This window comes from Chaetodon auriga, chromosome 2 (assembly GCF_051107435.1).
Source record: "Chaetodon auriga isolate fChaAug3 chromosome 2, fChaAug3.hap1, whole genome shotgun sequence".
Taxonomy (NCBI): Eukaryota; Metazoa; Chordata; class Actinopteri; order Chaetodontiformes; family Chaetodontidae; genus Chaetodon; species Chaetodon auriga.
In genome coordinates this window covers 15658378-15671525 of record NC_135075.1, presented here as the reverse complement: position 1 = coordinate 15671525, position 13148 = coordinate 15658378, and the positions used below count along the sequence as shown (strand labels likewise).

Below are 13148 nucleotides of genomic sequence, written 5' to 3'. Positions count from 1 at the left end.
CTATGTGCGTAAGCAACAGTGGGCTTTTGTGGCACATGGCTCAGGCAGCTGTTTACGTTGCTGGTTGCGTATCAAAAAAGACATTGCAATTGGATCGATTTTCCTTAAAGACCCACGTGAGTTTTATTTTTAGAAATACTTAAAGGGGAAGCAATGGAGTAGATGAAATAAATGCATGGTGTGTCTGTGTGTGTGGTCTCCTCGCGGTCATTCAGTCTCATTGTGTCATGATGCGCGCTCAAGCACGACGATAAATCCACGAACACGTAAACGCACCACGCCACCATCGTGTGAAATGACAGCTCTGTCCGGCGCATAAAAAGCACGGCCTTTAAAGCGACGGTATCAATCTACCGCGGGTCACCATTTCTAGGCGATTAAAAAGGCGCGTGCCAAATAGGGGGACTCTCGTGTCACCGCGCGCGCGCGCTGGCTTCGCAACATACACACAACAATAATTTGATTGGAGTCGCTGTGCGTGCGGTAGGCGGAACCCTGACACTCTTCACATCCCACTTTTTAGAAGATTACGAGGACAATTTGCCGGGAGACACATGACATGAGCGCTGTTTGAGGGGAAGGCGGACGGACGACGGAGGCAGGACGACGCGCCACGGGTCGAGGCAGAGCCGAGCAGCGAGCGGAGGCATCACATCCGTGTGGAGATATTTGGAGTCTGAGAGGACGCTGGTACTTCTCTGGTAAGGCTCCGAAAGGCTGGAGTGCGCTTTAAGGTTGATGTGTAGTCCTCATAACGCAGATAAACTAAACCTTGGACGTGCTTTTTCACGCACATATGGGGACTTAAACATTAGAGTCCATTGTGAGGACAAAACAACACTCTTTGTGCATGTATGTCGGCATCCATCTGCTTGCCATGTGTGACATTTACTAAACGAGAGTTAAATGCAAAGTAAAAGTGAAGACATACGATGTCGCCGTAGAGAGAGGTGACATTAGTGTGCTGCTCTTCATCTTCGTGTGTAGAGCTGGGTGATGTACTGTTGAGATTCTGACTACACAGACGTCTTTTGGGAGTGCTTTCTTTCTTGGGGCTTATGTGAGAATCTGGATAAATCTTGACTCTGTCTGCCAGAGGACAGGCCTTACTGTTGAGAGTGAAACCTCTGATTAAAACAGTGTCAGCCTCTTACTACCATGATCAAGTGGCGTGGCTTAGTAGGATCAAACTTGGGCAGTGGATGAACCTCCAGGACCCTGTGAGCTGCTGTTACTTAGTCGGATTTTCATTTTTAACTTCATCCTTTTTACCCAAACAAACTCCAAACACACATCTCTACTTTTACTGTGTGTGTGGCACTCAGTACCAGGAATGACATTGTTTCAGTAATGCATGTTTGAGGCATTCAGTGACTGAGTTGCCACAAAGCTAGACTCCTGCAAATGCATCAGTGCAGTTTAAAGCTTCATTTTTGGATTGCCTGTCATATTTTTAAGTCGTGCTGGCGAAGCATCCACAGCTGGCTCACACCACGTCACAGCCTTTCCACAGGTGCCATCTGGTCCTCATGTTTGGTGATCTTGTCCAGTCTGAGGGACATACCCAGGCTTTTGGCAGAATGCCAAATCTAACTATAAGGTGTCAAAGCAGCTCAAATAATGATATATTGAAGGCAACAGGTACTGACTTTCCTAAGATGCACATAGCTTTTATGATTTTTTCTGCTATATTTGATGGTGACAGCTGAGACAGGAAAGGCAGGGGAGAGAGAGGGGATGATATGCAGCAAAGGGCCGGAGCTGCTGCTGAAAGGACTCAGCCTTGATACACGGTACGCACTCTGCCAGGTGAGGTAACATCCACACAGTTAACCAGACTTCTCATAAAGGCAGAATGCATGCATAGAATAACACTTAGCAAATGTATTTATTCATCCAGCTAAGGCTAGGTGCAAAACATTGCATAGACTGGATAAAACTCTGAACAGCAGCATGGGTTCTGGAGTCACCTTCAGCTGGCAAAGTCGCCAGTCATTCACTCCTCCAGGATGACTCACCTCGCAGGCTTGTGGGCAGCAGGTGAGAGCGCGACTGCTGGACTTTACTGCCCAGAGCTGACGAGAGCTCCTGTCTGGCCCGCCCGGCCTCTGCTGTTATAATTGACTGACTCTGCTCTCTGGCTTGTCATGTCATGCCCATGTGCTGCCCCATCCCACAATGAAATCACAGTGTGAACAGACTGATCCAACCTCCGCCGGCATCGGGCGTGCTGAGCTTTTGATCTGGTGTGTGATTAAAGCCTGTGTTTCAGATTGCATTTGTGTGCATGTATGGGAGTGAAAGCATGTGTGCACGTGTGTGGTCATGTACATGCATGTGTGAACGCTGCTGAATATTGGAATGGAGATTGAAGAGATTTGGTGATATAAATGTCATTGACTCTCGGGTTGATTACAAAATGTATAGATTAAGAGGAAAAGGGGCAAAGAAGGGGACGTGCTCTGCGGCAAAGGTCACGGCTGTCATTCACCACTAGAAATGTTTTTTTACTACACTAGGTAAAAATGATTAAAATCACATCTCCTTTCAGTGTGTAGCCATCACATTTAGCCTGCAGAAAAGAGGCATGTCTAATAATATTCAATGATTGTCTTTAAAAAAAGTTAGTGAATGAGAAATGTTTACGCTCCTTCTCCTGCCTCTTCTTTCCTTCACTATTAGATGAGACACGGACACAGAGATTCACAACCTTGCTGTTTAATTTGATCAGAGCTTTGTGTCCATGTGAAATATATTTGTATCCTGCAGCAGTATGCTTTACCTCTGCAGGAATGAAAAGAAAACATGAAGGGATTGTTCAGTCTTAGAGAGCAATGTAGTTCACTGTGAGAAGGAGGAACACCCTGCTGGGACTTTGTTGACTGTATTAAACTATGAAAGGACATGAGCTTCTGTCTGGCCTTGAGGTTTTGCAGGGATTTGATTTTGGTCTTTAAAAAGCAAACACAATTATTGTCTTAACCCTTTCCTGTCTCTGAGTACAAAAAGGCAGTGTTGTATTAGCACAGTCGAAATTAATTTAGTCAGTTTTATAGATGATCTACTTTGTGTTTTATAAAGACTGAAAAAGACGGGATAAAACATCCAGGACCTGAATGATGATGGTGTGTTTTGAGTGAGGTTCTGTATCAGTTTCAAGCTGATATTTTGTGGAAATAAGGTATATCTATCGCCTTGAGGGCAAGCACACATATGTACTAATGCCTTGTCATATCACAGTATTTCTACATTTTCCAAGTGCGGGCTGGTTTATGAAACACGTGTGGTATCCAAGGACATACTGAGGGTTATCGTAGTTCAATTGCTGCTTGCATAAGGTCATATCACTAAAGATAAATGCCAGCCCATTGGTTAGAAGAGCTGTCAAATTTACCCTCAACGCTTTGCTGTATACTAATCAGCAGCAGATTGAGAAGAGTCTCAAAAACATGTCTTATGGGACTGGCTGCCTAATGTAAATGAAGCTTCATATTGGCTGAAAACATGCATGCTTTTATCAGAGTGATCCCAGGATTACAGTGGTACCTCAAAGATAGATTGATTAAGCCTGACTCAATAAAACTACACAATCATGAGCAAGAAATGCAAAGAATACCAAAATGTTTTAAATTAAACTTCATCTTGTGAAGCAAGGTGTAGTTTATTTGCCTGTTTGTGTGTGAATGGCGAGTTCGCTCTGCTCCACAAGCTCTCTTAGCTTTTTTCAGTCTAATAAATAAACGAAATAAACTCACAAAGTGTCAAGAAACGAAATGTTCTTACACCAATTTTCCTAACAATTTCTGAACAATAGAACTTTACACCTTCTGAATTCAAGCTTCTCTCTCTCACTGAAGACTGTCTTCATTGCCTTGTTAACTCATCATAAAACACGCTTCATTGAAACTCTGCAGCAAGTCATCAAAGCCGTCTTAGTTAGTCTCTCCACTGTTCCAACAGTCACAAACTCCGGTTTGGTTGGAGTAAACCTTCAGTTCACAAAGTGAAGCTCTCACTCATTGCTTGTAGGCAGACCATTAAATTAGCAAATCAAAATGACAAAAATCACCCCACAGGAAAAACAACCAGCGATGGACTCAGGCAATTGCCAACAGCCCAAATATCCATCCAATCGGCCAACCCAATAAGGAGTCAGAGTAAAGGATTGGTTTATGTGAGTCTGTCTTTGTCCTTGTAGTTCTTGATTGAATGACCAAAGACTCTTCTAAAGGACACACAGAAGTTTTACCATTGCTCCTCCACAACCCAAACTCTGAATACAATCTTCTGAGCTTCAGTTCGAGCTGTGTTTTAGCTCATTATTATTGGCCTATTGTGCAGCTCTTAGTTCTATAAGGGCTTTGATACTTAAGCCTTATATTGATCTGCTTACAGTTGGTGCCTGCTGTGCTCAGGAGTTCTCCGTCAGTCGACTGGGATTTGAACTTTCATGGCGCTGCAGCATGTGACAGAGTCAGCAGCGCGACATCCACCATGGTGGTCACACACTGCACGAGTTGTACTTCCACCTCTCTTTCTTTTGCTCTTCTCCCATGTGATTAGGAGGAAGCTGGAGGGAGACGGGTGGCAGATGCCAGGAGAGGATGGTACTTTGTTTGAAGGCACATGATTGAGAGAAGACAGAGCTGGCATTGAACAGTGTGGTGTTGAGGGAGGACGGTTAGCTGATTGTATTCTGTCCTGTTCTTTGAACTAATGTACAACTGGCATACAATCTCCTTATGGAGCCTGTGTCCTTGACTGTGTCACGGCTGTCCTTTATGTTTGGTCCCAGGACATTCTGCTTTTGGAGCCATGGTGCAAAATAAGCACAGGTGACCATGTGGAGGAGACAAGAAGTCAAATGCTGTCTCTTTTATATCAAGTAAGACCTGTTAGGTGAACAGGTAAGGCTGCATCGATTGATCAGTCAAAAGGAAATTATTATGCAACTATTGTGAAACTTAATTAAAGTCATTTATAAAGCAAACATTTGATGATTCAAGGTACTCAAATTGTCATCAACATAATATGCAGGAAAAGACTTGTGCGACCTCTTAGTCGATTTGATTTGAATGGATTTGCATTATTAGACAGCCTGAAAATGAGACGAAACATGAGCTGGGAGGTTTTGCTTCATTGTGTAAGTAAAAACCAGGTTTCTCTTGCACAGATGATAAATGAATACTTTGATTTGTGTGTTCAGCATGTTCCAAACATTCATAGTTTCTCCATAACAGAGCCAAATACACAATAAATACTGCTAAATACAAAAGTGTACTGGAGAAGCAGTGATTGTTTGAAATATACCAAACATACAGATAAGTGGCAGAGAAGTGGACGAATCAGGAGGATACATGGCTAGGCCGACTTACATTGATGGATCTTAACTCATTCCAGATATATCAATGCCTGCTTATATGCCAGCCAATAAATGACAAGAAATCCAGTACAGAAATGTCTTCTGGAGTCAACACTGTGTGCCATATGGTTTGTCCACTAGATTGACAAGTTAATTTTTTTTTACTGTAAAGTGTCCTGCCCAGTACATTTCTTGGTTGTAAACAAATTTAAGGAAGCTTTTATGAAAAATGTTTGCGTATGTTATGAGTTGTGTAAAGTTCAGCTCTTTCGGAGAAATTTGTGTGTACATGTGAATGTCTCCATTGCCATCATTGTAAAGCTGGTAAGATATTCCAAATCAAACTGAATTTGGTTGTTCATCCAGGATTTAATGAGGCTTTGATGGCCTCGTGGATGTGCTAGCTAGCCGAATTTGCTGAAATGTTTGCGCACATCATTCGGTGTCCTCACCTGCAGTGTGTCGGCAGCATCCTGTGATAAGTAGTTTGTCAGGTGTTTTTGGTTTACAGCTGTACTACACTCATCTTGTCTTGGAGAGTGTGCAAATCATGTTTGCTCTCACCATGACTTGCATGCTTCTTCATCTGGCTCTGAGTATGCTGGCATTCAACTTCCAGTGCTGAAATTGATGGCAGCCTGACAACAGACCAAATTTGATTTGGCATTATCATGTCAGCATTGTGTTACTGTCCAGGGCAGTACTTATCATCCTAACTGTATTCATTCAGATAAAATGAGTGGAGCACATGTGGCATGTGGAAATCCATGGCCTCTTTGTCAAAGGATGTTACATCCATGCCAGTAACTCAGTGCTTTGGCAAGAAGCCTTAATCTGATCATGCAATTGGGCTAAAACAATAATTCTTCTCTATTAGCACTTTTCCATAAATTCGTCCTGTTTCTCTAATAATAGTACTGACATGAGTAGAAGTATGTTATATGTATGAATATCTAATTTGAACTATATGCTCTGACTTTTCTCTCTACCTCCATGATTCCCTTCTGCAAATGACGTCTACACTATAATGTAATATTGTGGATGATGCTCTTCTATAATCTTTACTGATTTATTTGTATGAATTTAGGCAGCACGATGGTGTAAAGTTGCGAATAACCCAACATTTTAGACAACACACAATCTGAAAAGTGGTCAGTGTACTGTCAGCTGTCGATAGTTCATTCGAAGTTTTGCACGTTGTTAGTGTGTTGTGCAGAGGTGATGATGGCAGCTCGTGAGCCAGGGAACCACAGGGCTGAGATCACATCCAAATCAAGTGAATCACAGTATGTCAGCGAAACAGATGTGGGACTGCACGTAATCTTAATAACCTGTCAAATATTTCAAGCTCATCACTTCGTCTGTGCTGTACACAGTATTTATGTCGGCACTGGTGATACTGGGGCCCTTTTTTTGCATTTCTCAATTTTGTTTGGCTGTTTCTGTTTTGACATACTGTCCTGCTTTTAGGTTTTCTCTGCAATCCCTTCATAATACCTGAGTTAAATCAATGAGTAATTTAAATTTCTGAGTGTTTCATTGCCAGATTTCCAGTGTTTTCTGCACCTGGAGAAGTGTCTGTGTTGTAGCACTGATCAAACGTGCACAGCAGCCAGGAGTCACAAGTCATCTCAGGCAAACACAGGTGCGTTTCATGGAGACTTGTGCAAATAAATGGAGGAAGTTTGCTTGATTACCAATTTGACTGGATTTAATAACCTTAAGTAACCTTAAATAACCCACACAATCTATAAGGGCCACTTTTAAATGAAAGTAGCTCCAGACGATTGTGGTACAAACTGCACTGGATTAGAAATTTAAAATGAATGAATAAATAAATGCATAAATAGAAAAAAAGCAGTAATAATATCTGAACACTATATTTTACTATTTTATAGCGCTAAACATATAGGATGGGAAGTTTTGGTTTTATGGAATGTAAACTTGGCAAATCCAGTGTAGCAGTCTAACTCTATTGATTAGACATTTGCAGTGTGCATTTGGTGTCTTTTACTGCGTTATTCCATCTCTTTCTCATTTCCCTCTAAAGATCTTCTATTAAAGCAGCCCCAGTCTCTTACTGTGTAATTAGTGACTAACAGCTTGGTCTCATTCAGTGAATCAGATGCTAATTACTTTCCAAGCACAAATTTAAGCAAAGCTCAGCACCCTGCACTTTCATGTATATAAATCTGACCCTTAGTATCGTATTGACTGCTTTAGTCCTACATCTTTCCACTCCCCTCTTGTTCTGTCTCTTCAGACTTCACCTCTGTCCTGAAGCCCATCCCTGTGGCTGTTTGTACCTGTTCCCCGTCCTGCCTGTCTTACCTTAAAGCCCAGTCTCTGGACTTCTGTGTGGTCACGTTGCTGCTCTCCTGACCCTTCCTGTCTTATTATTCTATAAATAAATCATATTTTTAGTGCGTCACCAGGCTGGTGCTCCCACTCCGGCGTGTCACGACACTAAAGACAATCCACGCTGCCTCACTCTTTCCCATCGTCCTCCAGCTACAGCACGCCAGTCGGGCCAGGAGACAAAACAGTAGACTTTTGGCCTCTCAGAGTCTCACAGAGGATTTGCACAAATTTGAGTCACCAAACAAACGACTCCCCAAAATCAGCAAATGTAGTATTGAAGAGGAATTATGGAAAACAAGGTGTTTGAGTGGAGATCTGCTACCTGCCCCGAACTCAACAGGTCACAACAAAGTATTTGCTTGTGTAAAAATGTTTGGTAATTTCCAAATGATGAAGAATTTATAAATAAATGTCTCTTTCTCTCTGACGACGCTTATCTTCTGTGTCCTTGTGTGTTGCAAGTAGATACGCAACAATCAGTGGGAAGAGGGAAAGACTGACAAGTGGATAAAATAGAGTAAAAATAGCTTTTGGGATTACCAGCTTCTTTAAAATGATTTTCCGTGACATTTTTGCCTTATTTGACAGTTGATTGTATAGAGACAGACAGGAAATTAGGGGAGACAGAGAGGGATGTGACATGCAGCAAAACCAGCTGGATTCAAGCCAGGGACATTACAAGATTATAAGATGTTTATGAGATGTTGTAAATCATCTTAAACCGACCTCCAGTGTGATGTGACAACCTGTAGGTGCAGGTGGACTAACACTGTGAGCTAATCAGAGCAGTTCAATCAGAAAGACACACGTTAACATGAGTACAGAAGCTTTCTTTGAGAAAGACATTGTCTGTGACCCCATCCATTATATAGATGTATAAGGATAGAGCCCTATAAATAGCAGCCAATCAGAGATCCCTCGAGGGAGACTTGACACTGCTGGTGGTGATGGTGGAGGGGCGGCTGCGCTGACAGCAGAGAGAGACGAAAAAGGTAAAGATGGTTTCAGTGTTCTTCAGCCATAAAGATGTGGATGTGAGGAAAGCCAGCGCACTGAACTCAGATCAGTGGAGAATAGTGTGAGTCCATTTCAGTGTGATGCTGAAATGTGCTGACAGTTGTCTTCCTGCATGAACTTGTGCTGAAAGCTTCATTAGGTCTGAAAAAATGCCAAAAAAACGAACAAAAAAAAAAAACCAGCAAGCCGGATTCATTAGAGCAGGATGTGGAGCAGGAGAACAAATAAGATTTGGTAAAACTGTGCAAGCTTTGGTGGAACAAATGTCACACATGGTATAGAGTTGTCACACCAATTCCACAAAAGAAGATCTATGTAGTAGTTTCAAATGGGGATACGTAAACCTGTGCGTTTTTATGTTCAAATATTTGAGCCATGAGAAGATATGCGTGTGTGGTGATGTTTGTGTGCATGTTAATCCAGATAACTGTTTCACTGACAGTGTGCCATGCAGTTCAGCTGTCTACAGTACTCGTACATGTCAACATCTATCCATTGATCAAGAAATGCATCATCAAAGGAGACTGGAGCTTCCTGCTTTGAACAAACAGAATAATCCCGATTAGACACTCTGTCTGAAACACTGGACTTGCTGTGATGATACCTTCCTCCTAATCGTGGATATTTACATGCGCTGCCAAGTGGAGACCACATCCTGCACCATTTTCTAGCCTCAGACGTATGCATCTCACAGCAGCTTATAGGAACCCTGGAGATGAGGAGCGTCTCTGAAGCTGACATACAAATCTCTTAGTCAGAAGTTAATCTCTTATTCTCCCTGCTGGCTAATCACAGTGGTACTCAGAGCCTGCAGCAGGGAGGGAGGGGGAGAGAGAGAGTTGAATGAGTTCCTGTATACGCTGAGCACTTGTTGTTTCTTCACTCTGCAGTCCAACTCGTCCAAAACCCATCTCAGTCAAGTTCAGGTCAGTTGAACGTGGACTCCCAGGTGATCTGTTGCACTCCATCACTCTCCTCCTTGGTCAGACAGCCCTCACAAAGCCCAGAGGTGTGTTTTGGGTCCTTGTCCTGTTGAAAGACAAATGATGGTCCCACAAAGCACAAACCAGACTGAATGCACGGTGCTGCAGAATGCTGTGGTGGCCGTGCTGCTTAAATATGCCTTGAATTTTGCTAAAATCACCAACAGTGTCACCAGCAAACCCCCCCACACCATAACACCTCCTCCTCCAGGCTTCACGGTGGGAACCACACATGCAGATACCGTCCGTTCACCTTCTCTGCATCTCACAAAGACTGAATCTCAAATTTGGAGCCAACAAACTAAAGTACAGTTCCACTGGTCTAATGTCCATTCATTGATTTTCTGGGCCTAAGCGGTTCTCCTCTTCTTGTTGGTCGCCCTCAGTCGTGGTTTCTGTGCAGCAGTTTGACCATGAAGGCCTGATTCACGTCTTCTCCTCTGAACACTTGATGCTGAGATGTGTCTGCTGCTTGAACTCTGTGGAGCACCGATGTGGCCTCTAATCTGAGGTGCTGTTAATTGGCGGTTTCTGAGGCGGGTCCTGTCCTGGTTTCATCATAATATTTGATGGTTTTGTGACGGCACTTGCAGATACCACTTGAACTTTTCCAGATTGACTGACCTTCATGTCTTAAAGTACTGATGGACTTGAGTCGCTGTTACCATAATATAGTCGTTGAATATGACTATTTACTGTATACCAACCTCTCTCACACACATTAACAAGGCAGTAAATAATTCAGGAAATGAGGAAAGAAAATGAGAGTGATGGGGAACGACAGGCAACAAAGATCCTCGGCTGGATGGTTCATAGTTATTTGTTGCATAGTTCAGTGACCTCGGCTAATTCCCACCATAGCTCTGCCCACCTGAGCAGAGGTGTAATTAGCAAGAATGATTGAAAACACCTGTGTGGCTTCACGGAGCCTTAAATTATATCTTCCAAGCTCCTCAACAAAAAAACACCTCCTGGATAATTCAGATATAGCTAAAGGTTTGTGTTATCCATCATTTTGAATTATTTCAACTCTAAATGCTACACTGCCCAGGAGCCTCAGCCGCCATTGCTGTTTTTTTTAACACCATGAAAAACAGGCATTTACATTCCTATAATACATAACACAAAAAAAAACTTCTAACAACAATGCTCCAACAACAATTTGCACAATTATATTATTGTAATTATGTAAATGAATCCCAGTGGATGCAAAATATACTGTATTTGGAAGTATTAAGAAGAAATGTGAAAACTTCTACAGGCTTGGAAACTATATTGTCCTCAGAAATTAGTCATTCTGTTTCCATCACAGTACAATATATTTTTTGGTGCAAATCGAGCTGAAGTACTCATTCGTTTTTACTCTGACTATGTTTCTCTGGATAAAAGCCGAGCAGAGAAAGCTTCGGGTCGAGTAAGATTTGTTGTGAAATAATCTTCTCAACTGTAAAAATAACGAGACTTTTACTTCAGGAGCCGTGCAGCTCCTGACTCAGTGGACTTTAACATAAAATTATGCTAAACATGTCACATCCTGGCTGTTATAATATCCTCAGAAACTCATCCTGGGCTGCATCCATTACTGCTTCCCAGTGCATTTTTTAAATTGCATATTATCTCCTTTATCTCTTGATGTCATAGAAACACAGAAGATCTCACATTTTGCAAAAAGCATCAGTGTAGTTGTCCATCAGTCTCAGTTTGAAAATGATGATAGCTTTATTTTCTGCCTGTAGCTGTTTGAGATGTTTAATTCTTTCAACAACAGCACGACAGTTTTCACATAATTACACTGCATATGTCTTTGTGTGTGTGCCATCATGTGTATTTATGTGCATGTTCACCCTTGTGTGAAGAACCAGAATACAGACAGATGGTTGTCGGATGTGTTCGCTGGGTGTTTACTGCTTATTTCAGGCAGCTGCTGTGTTCAGTGGCACATGCAGCAGCACTTAAACACAGCTTTGTGTGTGACACGTTGTGGCGTTACAACAAGGCCGTTCACTCCTCTGCAGCTATTTTTATACAGGAGCAAGAGTGTATGGAGTGACCTGGGCTGTTTGATCCTGATTTCCTGCTTGAGCGAGATGGACCGTAATCTGATTCATTCTATCATCCCGACTGTCAGAGGTCCCGTGTCTCAACTTCTTTATGATAAAATGATCTCTGATAGATCTATTAGCTGCTCATCAGTGGAATTGTGGCCATGTGTAATCTCTTAATCTGCAGGAAATCTCTTCCTGTTCACGGACATAAAGGGAGGATGAGGAATTTGCTTTAAACGCTGTCTGTCATTTTTCCGGTGCAGCAACTCCTAAAAAACAGGCGCGGCAGCGTTAGTACAATAAAAATTCCAATAGTAGTTTTCGTTTTTCCAGCACTGCTGTGGCGAGATAGGTTTGTTGTCTTTCAAATGACCTGCATAGACGAGACGATGCTGCAGAGGAAGGATATTCAGGCCTCTTGATGGCATTTAAAACATTTTAACTCTGCTTTTACTGCACACGCAGACCTGGGTGTGGGGAAAAAAGAGTGGAAAACAGTCGCGATTGTCCACACGCACTCCAGCAGATTAAGAGAAATTACAGTGGAGACTCAATTAAGAAAGCTTATATGTGACAGAGGAGGCAGTATTACACGTTAAGATTACTGCACACACACACACACACACACACACACACACACACACACACACACACACAAAGCCACACATTAAATCGCAAATGCCCACATGCATAGCAGCAAGTGAGGATGAATCAGCATGCACGGCGATGTTCGTTTCAGGTATCCGTTGAGGAATAACAATCAGTGAACGGCCTGGCTCCGCTTGCCTCCTTGTGGGATGACGTCTCTCAGCAGAGTTGCTTGCGTCAGAGCCGGTGAACTGAGGCGCATGCACTCGCTGTGTGTTGGCAAACTGAAGTGATGTTTTGGATGAGGGCTTGAATAAACATAGCCACTGCTGTTGCTGTGAAAAGACTCATTTACTCCCACCAAGAACATCACAATGTAGCATTAACTCTTGCATAGGATTTTGGAAGTTTGGGCGTCAGTGGGGAAATGTTGGATTTGTAGTGAAGATCTTTTTTCCTCCTGGTCTTGCTGTTGTTTATTTGTATTTTCTTTTCTCCTCTACAGCTATTTTAATTTTATTATTTTTCTTATAAAGCTTTGTAAAACTGTGCTTCTAAAAAATCTCTAACAGACGACACTGCTGACACAGTCAGACTGCAGAGGAAGATTGATTATCACCCTGTCAGCCTGGTTATGTGCTGCGGATGTAAACATCACATCCTGGTTTCAGAAACCTGGATAAGCCCTTATCACGGTTTTTAGAAACCTGGATATGCTACCTGGGGTATTCTGCCAGAAACTGGGACACTGTGGCATGTAAACACCTTATCCAGGGTTGTGAATGTTCTTTG

The 13148-nt window shown here is 42.5% G+C and overlaps 1 protein-coding gene across 3 annotated transcripts in view; it reads left to right on the top strand.

Annotated features, from left to right (window-relative positions):
• The window catches only part of LOC143337614 (sodium-coupled neutral amino acid transporter 3-like), a 37847-nt gene continuing 24699 nt past the window's right edge, over positions 1 to 13148 (top strand). For 2 of the 3 annotated variants that reach the window (XM_076757276.1, XM_076757260.1), the window contains exon 1: positions 553 to 701. The gene's annotated coding sequence lies outside the window, so the exon portion shown is untranslated. Of the gene's footprint in view, positions 117 to 552; positions 702 to 13148 lie in introns of those variants that run through there. The other variant, XM_076757268.1, reaches the window with a different exon arrangement.